The 13,153-nt window shown below is 36.5% G+C and overlaps 1 long non-coding RNA gene and 1 pseudogene across 1 annotated transcript in view; one reads left to right on the top strand and one right to left on the bottom strand.

Moving 5' to 3' along the window:
• LOC144380351 (uncharacterized) overlaps positions 1–13,153 on the top strand; it is a 109,783-nt gene that overhangs the window by 86,258 nt on the left and 10,372 nt on the right. The window contains exon 2 of the long non-coding RNA XR_013444487.1: positions 10,853–10,940. This is a non-coding gene — a long non-coding RNA (uncharacterized LOC144380351). The remainder of the gene's footprint in view (positions 1–10,852; positions 10,941–13,153) is intronic.
• LOC118549251 (U6 spliceosomal RNA) lies at positions 4,398–4,510 on the bottom strand (annotated as a pseudogene).

The raw sequence follows: 13,153 nt of genomic DNA, 5'->3' as shown, positions 1-13,153 counted from the left end.
ACTGCACACTAATGACTTTTCTCTCTTCAGAGGTCTGAACCCAACCCAGGGGAACCTCTGCTGAGATCCTATGGCTCAGCACCAGCTAGACAACTCATCCTCTACAGAGGTTGATTGCCAGGTATGCATCAGGGTCCCTGCTCAGAGCACATTTAGAAACCACCACTAACTGGGCAGCCCCCTTTCCACAGATGTCTGTGTCCCAGCACTGAAGGGCCCTTCTTCCATATTACTGTTCCCCAGAAACCCCAGATCTTCCCTTGGCTTACCCAGCTCTAAGGGTGGAAGCTCTCTCCTGCTCTTATTTTCTTTTTTCATTTTATTTTCTTTTATTTTCAGCATGATAAATGTACTCTTTAATTCTCATTTCCTATTTCACCAATTCCCCCATCCACCTCCCCTCTGGCAACCATCAGTTTGTTCTCTATAGTTAAGAATCTGTTTCTTGCTTTGTCTCTCTCTCTCTCTTTTTTCCTTTGCTCATTTGTTTCTTAAATTCCACATATGAGTGAGATCATATGGTATTTGTCTTTCTCTGATTTATTCCACTCAGCATTATACTCTGTAGTTCTATCCATGTTGTCGCAAATGGCAAGATTTCATTCTTTTTGATGGCCAAATATTCCATTGTGTATGTATATTATATATATACACCACACCTTCTTTATGCATACATCAGTCAATGGACACATGATCTGCTTCCATAACTTGGCTATTGTAAATAATGCTGCCATAAACATAGGGGTGCATGTATTATTTCAAGTTAATGCTCTTTTATTTTTTGGATAAATAACCAGTAGTATGATTCCTGGGTCATAGAGTAGTTCTATTTTTAATTTTTTGAGGAACCTCCATACTCTTTTCCACAATGGCTGTACCAGTTTGCCTTCTCACCAACAGTACAAGAGGGTTCCTTTTTCTGCACATCCTTGTCAACCCTTATTTTTTCTTGTGTTGTTGATTTCAGCCATTCTGACAGGGGTGCGGTGATATCCCATTGTAGTTTTGATTTGTATTTCCCTGATGATGAGTGATGTTGAGAATATTTTCATGCGTTTGTTGGCCATCTGTGAATTTTCTTTGAAGAAATGTCTGTTCATGTCTTCTGCCCATTTTTTAATTGTATTATCTGTTATTGGGTATTGAGTTGTAACAGTTCTTTTTATGTTTTGGATACTAACCCTTTACTGGATATGTCATTTGTGAATATCTTCTCCCATTCAGTAGGTTGCCTTTTAGTTTTGTTGATTGTTTCCTTTGTTGTGCAGAAACTTTTTATTTTGATGTAGTTCCAATAGTTTATTTTTGCTTTTATTTCCCTTGCCTCAGGAGACATATCTAGAAAAATGTTGTTATGGTCAGTGTCAGAGAGATCATTGCCTATGCTCTCTTCAAGGATTTTAATGAATTCAGGTCTCACATTTAAGTCTTTAATCCATTTTGAGATCATTTTTGTGTATGGTGTAGGAAAATGGTCCAGTTTTGTTCTTTTGCATGTGGCTGCCTAGTTTTCCCAACACCATTTGTTGAAGGCACTTTCTTTTTCGCATTGTATATTCATTCCTCTTTCATCAAAGATTAATTGATATATAACTGTGCATTTACTTCTTGATTTTTTATTCTATTTCCTTTTATTGATCTACATGTCTATTTTTATGCCACTACCATACTGTTTTAATTACTACCCCTTAGCAATATAACTTGAAGTCTGGAATTGTGATACCTCCAGTTTTGATTTTCTTTTCAAGATTGCTTTGCTAAATACCCGGTAGTGTGATTCCTGGATCATAGGATAGTTCTATTTTTAATTTTTTAAGGAACCTTCATACTATTTTCTTCAATAGCTGCTCCAATTTACATTCTGAAGAACAGTGCAAGAGGGTTCCTTTTTCTGCATATCCTTGCCAACACTTGTTTTTTCCATACAAATTTTTGGTCTTATGTGGTTCCATACAAATTTTAGGATTGTTTGTTCTAGTTCTATGAAAAATGCTGTGGTATTTTGATAGGGATTGCATTTAATGTGTAGATTGCTTTGGGTAGTATAGACATTTTAACAATATTTGTTCTTCCAACCCATGAGCATGGAATGTCTTTCCATTTCTTTGCATCATCTTGAATTTCTTTCACCAGTGTTTTTTTTTTAAGATTTTTTATTTATTTATTTGACAGAGAGAGACACAGTGAGAGAGGGAACACAAGCAGGGGGAGTGGGATAGGGAGAAGCAGGCTTCCCGCGAAGCAGGGAGCCTGATGTGGGGCTCAATTCCAGGACCCTAGGATCATGACCTGAGCCGAAGGCAGACGATTAACGACTGAGCCACCCAGGCACCCTTCACCAGTGTTTTATAGTTTTCAGAGTACAGGTCTTTCACCTCTTTGGTTAAGTTTATTCTGAGATATTTTATTGTTTTTGGTGTGATGGTAAACAGGATTATTTTCTTAATTTTATTTTCTGCTGCTTCATTATTCTTGTGTAGGAATGCAATAGATTTCTGTATATTGATTTTGTATCCTGTGACTTTACTGAATTCATTTATCAGTTCTAGTAGTTTCTGGTGGAGTCTTTCTGGTGTTCTCTATTTAGTATCATGTCATCTGCAAATAGTGAGAGTTCTACTTCTTCCTTATCAATTTGGATGACTTTTATTCCTTTTTCTTGTCTCATTCCTGTGGTGAGGACTTCCAGTACTATGTTAAATAAAAGTGGTGAAAGTGGACATCTTTGCCTTGTTCCTGACCTTAGGTAAAAAGCTCTGTTTTTCACCACTGAGTATGGTGTTGGCTATGGGAGGCCTTTATTATGTTGAGATGTGTTCCCTTTAGACGTACTTTGCAGAAGGTTTTTATTATGAATGAATGGTGTACTTTACCAAATGCTTTTTCTGCGTCTGTTGAGGGGATCACATGGTTTTTATCCTTTCTCTTATTGATGTTACATATCACATTGATTGTTTTGTGAATATTAAACCACCTTGCATCCTAGAAATAAATCCCCTTTATTGTGATGTATGATTTTTTAATATATTGTTGGATTTGCCTTGCTAATATTTGTTGAGGATTTTTGCATCTATATTCATGAGAGGTATTGCCCTGTAGTTCTGTTTTTCTGATGTCTTTATCTGGTTTAGGTATCAGGGTGATACTGGCCTCATAGAATGAATTTGGAAGTTTCCCTTCCTCTTGTATTTTTTGGAATAGTTTAAGAATGGGTATTAACTCTTTAAATGTTTGGTAGAATTCCCCTATGAAGCCATCAGGTTCTGGTCTTTTGTTTTGGGGGAGTTTTTTGATTACTGACCCAATTTCTTTTTTCTTTTTCTTTTTTTTTTATTATGTTATGTTAATCACCATACATTACATCAGTTTTTGATGTAGTGTTCCATGATTCATTGTTTGCGTATAACACCCAGTGCTCCATGCAGAACATGCCCTCTTTAATACCCATCACCTGGCTAACCCATCCTCCCATGCCCCTCCCCTCTAGAACCCTCAGTTTGTTTCTCAGAGTCCATAGTCTCTCATGGTTCGTCTCCCCCTCTGATTTTCCCCCCTTCATTCTTCCTTTCCTGCTATCTTCTTTTTTTTTTTTTTTAACATTTAATGTATTATTTGTTTCAGAGGTACAGGTCTGTGATTCAACAGTCTTACATAATTCACAGTGCTCACCATAACATATACCCTCCCCAATGTCTATCACCCAGTCACCCCATCCTACCACCCCCCACCACTCCAGCAACCCTCAGTTTGTTTCCTGAGATTAAGAATTCCTCATATCAGTGAAGTCATATGATACATGTCTTTCTCTGATTGATTTATTTCGCTCAGCATAATACCCTCCAGTTCCATCCACGTCGTTACAAATGGCAAGATTCCACTCCTTTTGATATTGACCCAATTTCTTTGCTGATTATCGGTTCATTCAAATTTTCTATTTCTTCCTGCTTTAGTTTTGGTAGGTTATATGTCCCTAGGAACTTATCCATTTCGTCAAAGTTGTCAAATTTGTTGGCATATGGGTTTTCATAATATTGTGTTACAATTGTTTTTATTTCTGGTATTGTTGTTATTTCTCCTCTTTCATTAATAATTTTGTTTATTTTGGTCCTGTCTCTTTTTTTAATGAGTCTTACTAGAGGTTTACCAGTTTTGTTGATCTTTCAAAGAATCAGCTCCTGGTTTCCTTGATCTGTTCTATTGTTGTTTAGTTTCTATATCATTTATTTCTGCTCTAATCTTTATTATTTCCTTCCTTTTTCTGGGTTTTGGTTTTGTGTGCTATTTTTCTAGGTCCTTTAGGTGTAAGGTTAGGTTGTTTATTTAAGACTTTTCTTGCTTCTTGAGGGAGGCCTGTATTGCCATAAACTTCCCTCTTAGAACCACTTTTGCTGCATCCCAAAGATTTTGAACCATTGTGTTTTCTTTATTTTTGTGTCATCCTTGCACAGGGGTCATGCTAATGTTCTCTGTATCATTCCAATTTTAGTATATGTGCTGCTAAAGGAAGCACTGTTTTCATTTTCATTTATTTGCATGTACTTTTTTATTTCTTGTTTGAAAGGCAGCTATGCTCACCACTATACCACCAACGCTCATCTCCTTATTTTGTCTGACTTTCTGTGTCTGTATATGTGTTCTAAGAAAGTCAGCTACTTCTCTTGCTCTTAATGATAATAGGCTTATGAAGAAGAGGTCCTGTAGTGCCCTGCAGTACAGTATCCCCTGTTCCCCAGGGCCTGGTGCTTCGGTGAGTGTCTCCTATGTATGTTGCGTGTACTCTGCTGTTGAGCCTTGACCTCTTTTTCCTTCAGTCCAGTTGTCTATAGAGGTTCTCTTTACCTACTGTGTGCAATGTTTGGTCCCCAGCAGGGGTGGGGCACATTTTAACAAGGTGTTTGATGGCTTGCTTGCAAAATGAGACCCACTACCACTGCTGCCAGAACTGAGGCCCCACAAAAGCTGTGGGTCAGGAGACATGGTGCTGCTGAGGTTTGTACTGGTCCTCTGGGAGAGGGGACCCACAGTGCAGGGACTCAGGTGAGTGACTGGGAAGGGTGGATCAGTGGAATCACGGGGATGTGGGGCTTGTGGTAAACAAGTTAGGTAAGAAGTGTTGGCTCTGTGCTGGTTCCTGCAGGTGGCCTTTATTTACGCTGGGGAGTGGGGGAGGGAAATGGCATCTGCCAGCTCCTTTGTTCCTGGAGGGGTCTCCCTGTGGTCCTGTGTCTCTGGGCCATGCTCTAAGATGAGCAAATCACTCTTTGTTCTGTCCATCCTCATCGTTTTTCAAACTGCTGGCTCTACAAGGTATCTGCACAGACTGTTTGTTGTGCTATCTCTTTAAGGATCTCCACTTCCTAAAGCCATTGGCCTCTCCCAGAGCCAAACCCTCTGATATTTAAAATTCCAGGCTTTAAGTTCTACTGGTTTTAGGAACTCGTGAAATTTAGCCCCTGTCACTTTTAAAGGCAAATATTATAGAGATTTGTCCTCCCTGTTCCTGGGTTTCCTGATGTGAAAGTCTGTTTTCTGCCCATCTCTGCACCACCTACTTCCTCCGCACCTTAGATGGCCCCAGTTTTGTTCCCGGATCATACCTTCACCCTTCCTATGGTCTTTGATGTGGCCTCTTCCCTGCTTTTAGTTGTGGAGTTTGTTCTTCCAGTCTTTGAGTCATTTCCCAGGTTATTTATACTGATATGGTGTTATCTAGTTTATCCATGGGACAAGGTGAACTTAGGATCCTCCTACTCTGCCATCTCTTTCCTACTATTCTTATATCTGTGTTACCTCATTGTTCCCTTTTAGCCATTTTCAATCTTAGAATAATTATTAAATCAAATAACTATTAAAATGTGTTTAAATAAGTGGTGTTGTTTCTTACTTCCTGACTGGACATGATACACATATTTTTTTTTTTATTCTAATCACTTTTACAGTTTTCTCTTTAGTTTCTGCAGTTTCACTATAATGTGCCTAGTCGTGGCTTCCTTGTATTTATTTAGCTTCAAGTTTGTATCTTTTCCTGAATCTGTGACTTTTTAACTTTCATTACTTACAGAAAATTCTAGGCCTTTTTATCCTCCAATGTTGCTTTTGTCCAATTCTTTCTTCCTTTTTATAACTCCCGTGTCACATCTGTTTGCTGTTTTCACTGTGTCCCACGGGGCTCAATTGTTCTTTGTTGCTTTTTTCAGTTTTTTTCTCTTCTTCATTTAGCTATATATATTCAACTCTGACTTAACTTCCAGTTCAGTCATTTATATTTCGTGTCTATTCTACCATTTTACCCATTTAAAAAGTTATTAGTTTTATTAACCTTTGGTTTTAGTTCTAGAATTCCATTTGGAATTTAAAAATAATCTCTGTAGTTCTATTGGATTCACTTTGTAGATTTAAAACTTAGGTACATAAATGTTTCCTAATGAATACTTTTCTTTTATCATAATGAATTATCCTTCCAAGTTCCTTGCAAGGCTAATCTCTTTGCAAATGTACTATTTTCTGATATTAAATTAGCTAATACTTGATTTATTTTTGTGCTCAATGTCAATATATCTTTATCTGTTATCATTGTTTTTTGAATATTTTAAATGATTTTTTGAGGTAATTATAAATTTACATATAGTTATAAGAAATAACACAGTAAGATCCCTGGACCCTTCACCCAATTTCCCTCAATGGTAACAATTTTCACAACTGTAGAAGAATATCACAACATGGAAATTGACATTGATGCAGTCTATTAATTTATTCAAAATTCAGCAGTTATACATATATTCATTTGTGTGCATTTAGTTCAATACAGTACATCACAGGTGTGGATTGACATATCTACCACCACAGTCAAGATACAGAAAAGTTTCATCACCACAAGGATCCCTCAAGCTGTCCTATTATGGTCACATCTACTACCCTCTCCTTACCTCACCATTACCCTTAGACCCTGACAACCACTAATCAGCTCTCCATTTCTAGAATTCTGTCATTTTAAGAATGTTTTTTTCTTTTTCTTTTTTTTTAAGGATTTATTTGTTTATTTTAGAGAGACAGAGAGCACGAGCAGGAAGGGCAGAGGGAGGGAGAGAGAATCCCAAGCAGACTCTGTGCTGAGCATGGAGCCTGATGCAAGGCTCAATCCCGTGACCGTGAGATCACGACCTGGGCTGATACCAAGAGTTGGATGCTTAAGTGACTGTGCCACCCAAGTGCCCCTCAAGAATGTTTTCTAAATGGAACCCTATATATGTAACTTTTTAGGATTGACATTTTTCACTCAGCATAATTCTCTGGAGATTCATCCAGATTATTGCATATATCTATAACTTGTTACTATTTATTACTGAATAGTATCAGTTTGTTTAACCATTCACCCACAAAGGGACATCTGGGTTGTTTCCAGTTTGAGGCTATTACAAATAAAATAGTGAACATTGATGTACAAGTTTTTGTGTAAACTTAGATTTCCATTTCTGTGAGATAAATGCTTAGGAGTACAATTACTGGATCATATGGCAGTTGCATGTTTAGTTTGATAAGAAACTGCCAAATTGTCTTCCATAGTGGCTGAACCACTTAACATTCCCACTAGCAATGTCTCAGTGATGAAGTTTCTCTGCCTTATCACCAGTATCTCATGATGTCACTATTTTTTTGTTTTAGCTATACTGATAGATGTGTAGGAATAGCGCATCATGGTTTTAATTTGCATTTCCCTAATGGCCAGTGATGTTCAACATCTTTTCAAGTGCTTATTTGCCATCTGGACATCCTTTTTGGTGAAACATCTCTTCATGTCTTTTGCCAATTTTCTAATTGTACTTTTTGTGTATTTGCTGTTTTAAAGGTTTTCTATATAGTCTTGATATTAGTCCTTTGTTGAATATGAGGTTGCAAATAATTTATCCCTGTCTGTAGCTTATATTTCATCTTCTCAACAGGGTCTTTTGCAGAGTGATAGTTTTAAAATTTTATTAGGTCCTCCTAATTAATTTTTCCTTTGCTTTTGGTGCCTAGTCTAAGACCTATTTGCCCAGCCCTATATCCCAAAAACATTCTCCTGTTTTTTAAAGGTTTTGTAGTTCTACATTTTACATTGAGTTAATTTGTGTATAAGGTATGAGTTTTAGTTTGAAGGGTTTTGTTGTTGTTGTTGCATCTGTATGTCCAATTGCTCCAGCATCATTTGTTGAGAAGACATCTTTCCATTGAAATTTTTTTGCACCTTTGTCAGCAATCAGTTGGGCATATTTGTATGAATCTATTTCCGGATTCTTTATTCTGTTCCACAGATCGCTCCACCAACATCACATTGTCTAGATTACTGTACCTATATATTAATCCTTAATATTGTTACTTAAATAGTTCCAGATTTGGCCATTGGGACTTCTTTCAGTTGGCTCTTGTGTTCCTTTGATATAACCCCATAGGTTTGTTTTTGAGCACTTTTTAACTTTTTGGCACCCTGCCCCACCCCCTCAATCAGCCATTTCTCTAAGGACTCTTGGTTTCTTTTATTAAAGAGTGACATTAGAAGTAAAGATAGTGATGTTGGATGTACTCATATTACTGGATTGTCATTCCTTCTAGGCCTTCTCAGCAGTCAGGGCTTAGAAATATATGTGTATATGCTAACCCAAGTATACACATATATCTATAGTTATTTCTATACTCATCCATCTGTATATTTAGCTAAACATGAGTTTGTGCTGATGTTTCCAATTCTGATACATAATCACATGGTTTATTCTAGCCTTCACTTCCTGCTTTGAATCTGTGGATCAAAATGGAAAGAATTGACTTCTTAACAGTATTGAGGCTTCCAATCCATAAATATGAAATATCTTTCCATTTATTTATCTCTTTGATTTCTTTCATCAGTATTTTGTACTTTTCCACATATAAATCATATACATATTTTTCAAAAATATATACATTTTTAATTTTTGAGTGCTATTGCAAATGATTATTTTTTCAAATTTCATGGTGTAATTGTTCATTGCTAGTAGATAAGAAAGCAGTTGACTTTTGTATATTGACTTGTAAGCAGTGATTGTTGCTATACATGAATAGTTCCAGGAGTCTTTTGTAGATTCTTTCGGTTTTCTACATAGACATTCATGTTATCTGCAAATAAGGACAGTTTTCTTCCTTTCCAGTCTGCACAATTTTAATTTTTCTTCTTATCTTATTTTCCTAGGACTTCCAGTATGATTTGAATATGAGTGGTGAGAGAAAACATTCTTGTCTTGTTCCCAGTCTTTGGGGAAAAGACTTCAGTCTCCTTCTGTTAAATATAATGTTAGCTATTGGAGTTTTCTTTTAAGATTGATTTGAGAGAGAGAGAGAGGGGAGCACAGTGGGGAGGAACAGAAGGAGTGGAAGAGAGAGTCTTAAACAGACTCTACACTGAGCATGGAGCCTGACTCGGGGTTCAATCTCATGATGCTGAGATCATGACCTGAGCTGAAACCAAGAATTAGACGCTGAACTGGCTGAGCCACCCAGCTTCCCCTAAAATTTTTATTTTTAAATAAAAGTATATTTTTAAAAACTCCAGTAGTGGGGCACCTGAGTGGCGCAGTTGGTTAAGCATTTGACTCTTGGTTTTGGCTCAGGTTGTGATCTCAGAGTTGTGAGATCGAGCCCCACATTGAGCCCTGCAAGGAGCCCTGCGCTCAGCATGGAGTCTACTTAAGACTCTTTCTCCCTCTCCCCCTGCCCCTCTCCACCTCTCTCTCTCTCTCAAAAGAAAAAAAAAAAATATATATATATATAATATATAATAGAAGGGTGTATATATGTGTGTATAAGGGTGTATACACACACACACACATATACATACACACACCAAGACATATATATATATATATTAACATGAGGAAATTCCCTCTATTCCTGGTTTTGGGAGTGTTGTGTTTTGTTCAAATGCTTTTTCTGCATCTACTAAAATAATCATGTGCTTTTTTTCTCAATCTTAATGCATTACATTGACTGACTTACAAATGTCAAACCTGCTTTGCATTCCTGGAATGAATCCCCCTTAGTTATGGCATATTATCCTTTTAATATATTGTTAGATTTAATTACTAATCTGTTGTTAGTGATTTTTGTGTCTATCTCATGAGATACTGGTCTGCAGTATTTTTCTTTAAATGTCTTTATTTTTGGTATTAAGGTGAAACTCAATTTATAAGATATGTTGAAAAGTATTCCCTCTTCTTCTATTTTCTGGAATTGACTGTGAAAAATCAGTATTATTTCTTTCTTAAAGGTTTGGTAGAATTTACCAGTAAAACCGTCTGAATGGTGATTTCTCTTTTTTAAGGGTTTTTAACAAGTAATTCCGTTTTTATTTTTTTTATTTTTTTTTAAAGATTTATTTATTTATTTATTTGAGAGAGAGAGAGAGCACATGAGAGGGGGGAGGGTCAGAGGGAGAAGCAGACTCCCCGCTGAGCAGGGAGCCCGATGCGGGACTCGATCCCGGGACTCCAGGATCATGACTTGAGCCGAAGGCAGTCGCTTAACCAACTGAGCCACCCAGGCGCCCAGTAATTCCGTTTTTAAATAGATATAGGACTACTAGGTTTATCCATTTCTCCTCAAGTGAATTTTAGTAGTTTGTGTCTTTTAAAAGTGTTGCTGTGATGGTAGGGCATTCTATAATCTCATGATAGAGTCTCATTCTTTTAGTGGGCCTGTGTCTCAGAGTTATGACAAGTGTTTCTGTCTTTCCTCCAGGGATATAGCTTTTTTCTGCCTTTGTTCCTGCTGTCTTCCTTGGCTCAGGGGCCCCAATCTATTTCCTTAAAACCCTGTCTTCTACTGACTATGTTTTTCTTCCCATTAGGTGAAACACAAAGACAGAAAGGCTGAAGAGGGCTAGAATGGAGTAGAATTCCCTTCCCCCAGGTGGGATAAACTTTCAATTCCCTCTGGTGAGTCTTTCTGCTAGAAAATAGGTTTATGTTATGGAGAAGAGCCTGGGATGTTTCACAGTTGTTACTCTTCCCTTCTGGCTGCTAGAGATAAGTCTCTACACATGAGAACATGATAGGGAACCTGGTAGGGTTCATGAAAGAAAAGTTCATGAAAATGTGTGGAACCTTCTATGATTGCAGCCCCAAGGAGTTCCTTACTCTCATGTTAGCCCACATTCAGCCTCCAGCAATTCATTAAATTTACTGGTAAATAAGTGGTTTTACTAATTATGGCATCCAGCGGCTTCTGTTCCAAGTAAGCTTATCTCAGATGTTATATATCTCAGAATATGCCTTTCTCCCAGATTTCAGTATGATGTCTTGCCCTATGACACCAGTTATCTGATAAGTCAAGGAAAATTATTGATTTTCAGTTGTCCAGTTTTTTCTTATTGTGAGAATGGGAGTGATGACTTCCAAGCTCTTTGCTTGTTAGGGTTAAAGTCATCTTATTATCCTTTTTATGACTTTAGACTCTATAATTATATGCACAGTTTCACTCGTGATATTGATGATTTGTGTATTTTTATCATCTTTTAAGAGTTAACATTTAATTGCATATATAAAACAGAAATGACTTCTGAAAATTTACAATATTATATAATAATAATGTCCCAATTCACTACTTGCATCCATTCTAGTCAACTGCCTTTATTTGTAACTCTTTCATTAGATTTGTGCATACCCTTCTATACATGTATTTGTAGTTATATCTTAATAGAAAAAAATTAATATCATTTGCCACATAAAAGAAAGTGTTAAGTTACTTTATTATAAAAATTTTGCAATTTTTAAAAAAATTTATTTTTTCCCAATCTATGGTAATATATTTAGACCTAACTCATTCTTTTTGATGGATGCATACTATTCTATTTTGGCACTAGACCATAGATCTATTCATTTCTTCTTTATGGATTTCTTCTTTCTTTTCAGATTTTTAAATGACTAAAGATAATGTAATGAATAGTGGAAAAGCTCCCTGGAAGCATGAGCAGTACCTTGCTTTGAGCACAATTAAGGGGTCTCTATAAGTGATGAAACAATTACTTGCCTAGTAACATTTACCTGAAGTTTGATAATTATGGAAAATACTCTTACCATTTTAATCCAATACACCATTACTGAAATAATTACAATTACAGGGTCTTTATGGAAGTCTCATCTAATGTGGTTTTATGGGGATTTAAGGGGTAAGGAAACATCGTTCAATAAAAGTTTGCCTGTTGCACTGTAGGCAGGAGTATGTGTTCCACTGAGGAAATGGTCTGTAAAAGGGTGAGGATTCACATTGGAATTTTTAGAATTCCATCCAAATAAAAATAAAATTAGTGTATGAGGCTTTTTTATCAAGTACAAATGTTTTGTACAACTTTTGTTGTTTCTTGCAAAGTGCCCTAAAGGTTTCTTTATGGATGCAAAGGTTTGTAAATTATTTATTTGTTCAAGGAGGAATTCAGAGATGGCCCTCCACATGAGAATAGGTTTTTGTATTTTTGGACATATGATAGAATTGGACCAAGTAAAACAAGCCTAAAATTTACATTTTTCTTTAGAAATCTGTGGAAATTTCATGATTTTCAGGCACTCGTTGCCATTTTTATTGTATACTTATAACACTCCCAAAGGGCAAGACCTCTGATTGAAGATAACTATGAAACTTTGCTGAAGAACATGAGAAAACCTGTATAGTTATAAATTGCAAAATGTATAGTTATAAATTATATTATAAATTTGTATAGTTGTAACTTGTATAGTTACAATTTAATCTGTAAATTAGTGTCATCTGAATAGATTTTGAAATATTTTTAATCGAAGTTTGACAAGGCTGTTCATTCATCTAGAGAAGGAAAGTTGCGAAGTTATTATGTATTTTTAAGAGTTTAGACTTTTTTGGGCGCCTGGGTGGCTCAGTTGGTTAAGCGACTGCCTTCGGCTCAGGTCATGATCCTGGAGTCCCTGGATCGAGTCCCGCATCGGGCTTCCTGCTCGGCAGGGAGCCTGCTTCTCCCTCTGACCCTCCCCCCTCTCATGTGCTCTCTCTCTCTCATTCTCTCTGTCTCAAATAAATAAATAAAATCTTTAAAAAAAAAAAGAGTTTAGACTTTTTTACAATGTAGGTATTTGTTTATTCTTATTTTTATGAAATACTTGCCTCAAGGAAGACTTTCCAA

Source organism: Halichoerus grypus, chromosome X (assembly GCF_964656455.1).
Source record: "Halichoerus grypus chromosome X, mHalGry1.hap1.1, whole genome shotgun sequence".
NCBI classification, from domain to species: Eukaryota; Metazoa; Chordata; class Mammalia; order Carnivora; family Phocidae; genus Halichoerus; species Halichoerus grypus.
The sequence above is the reverse complement of the archived record's forward strand: the minus strand, read 5'-3'. Positions and strand labels throughout refer to the sequence as shown.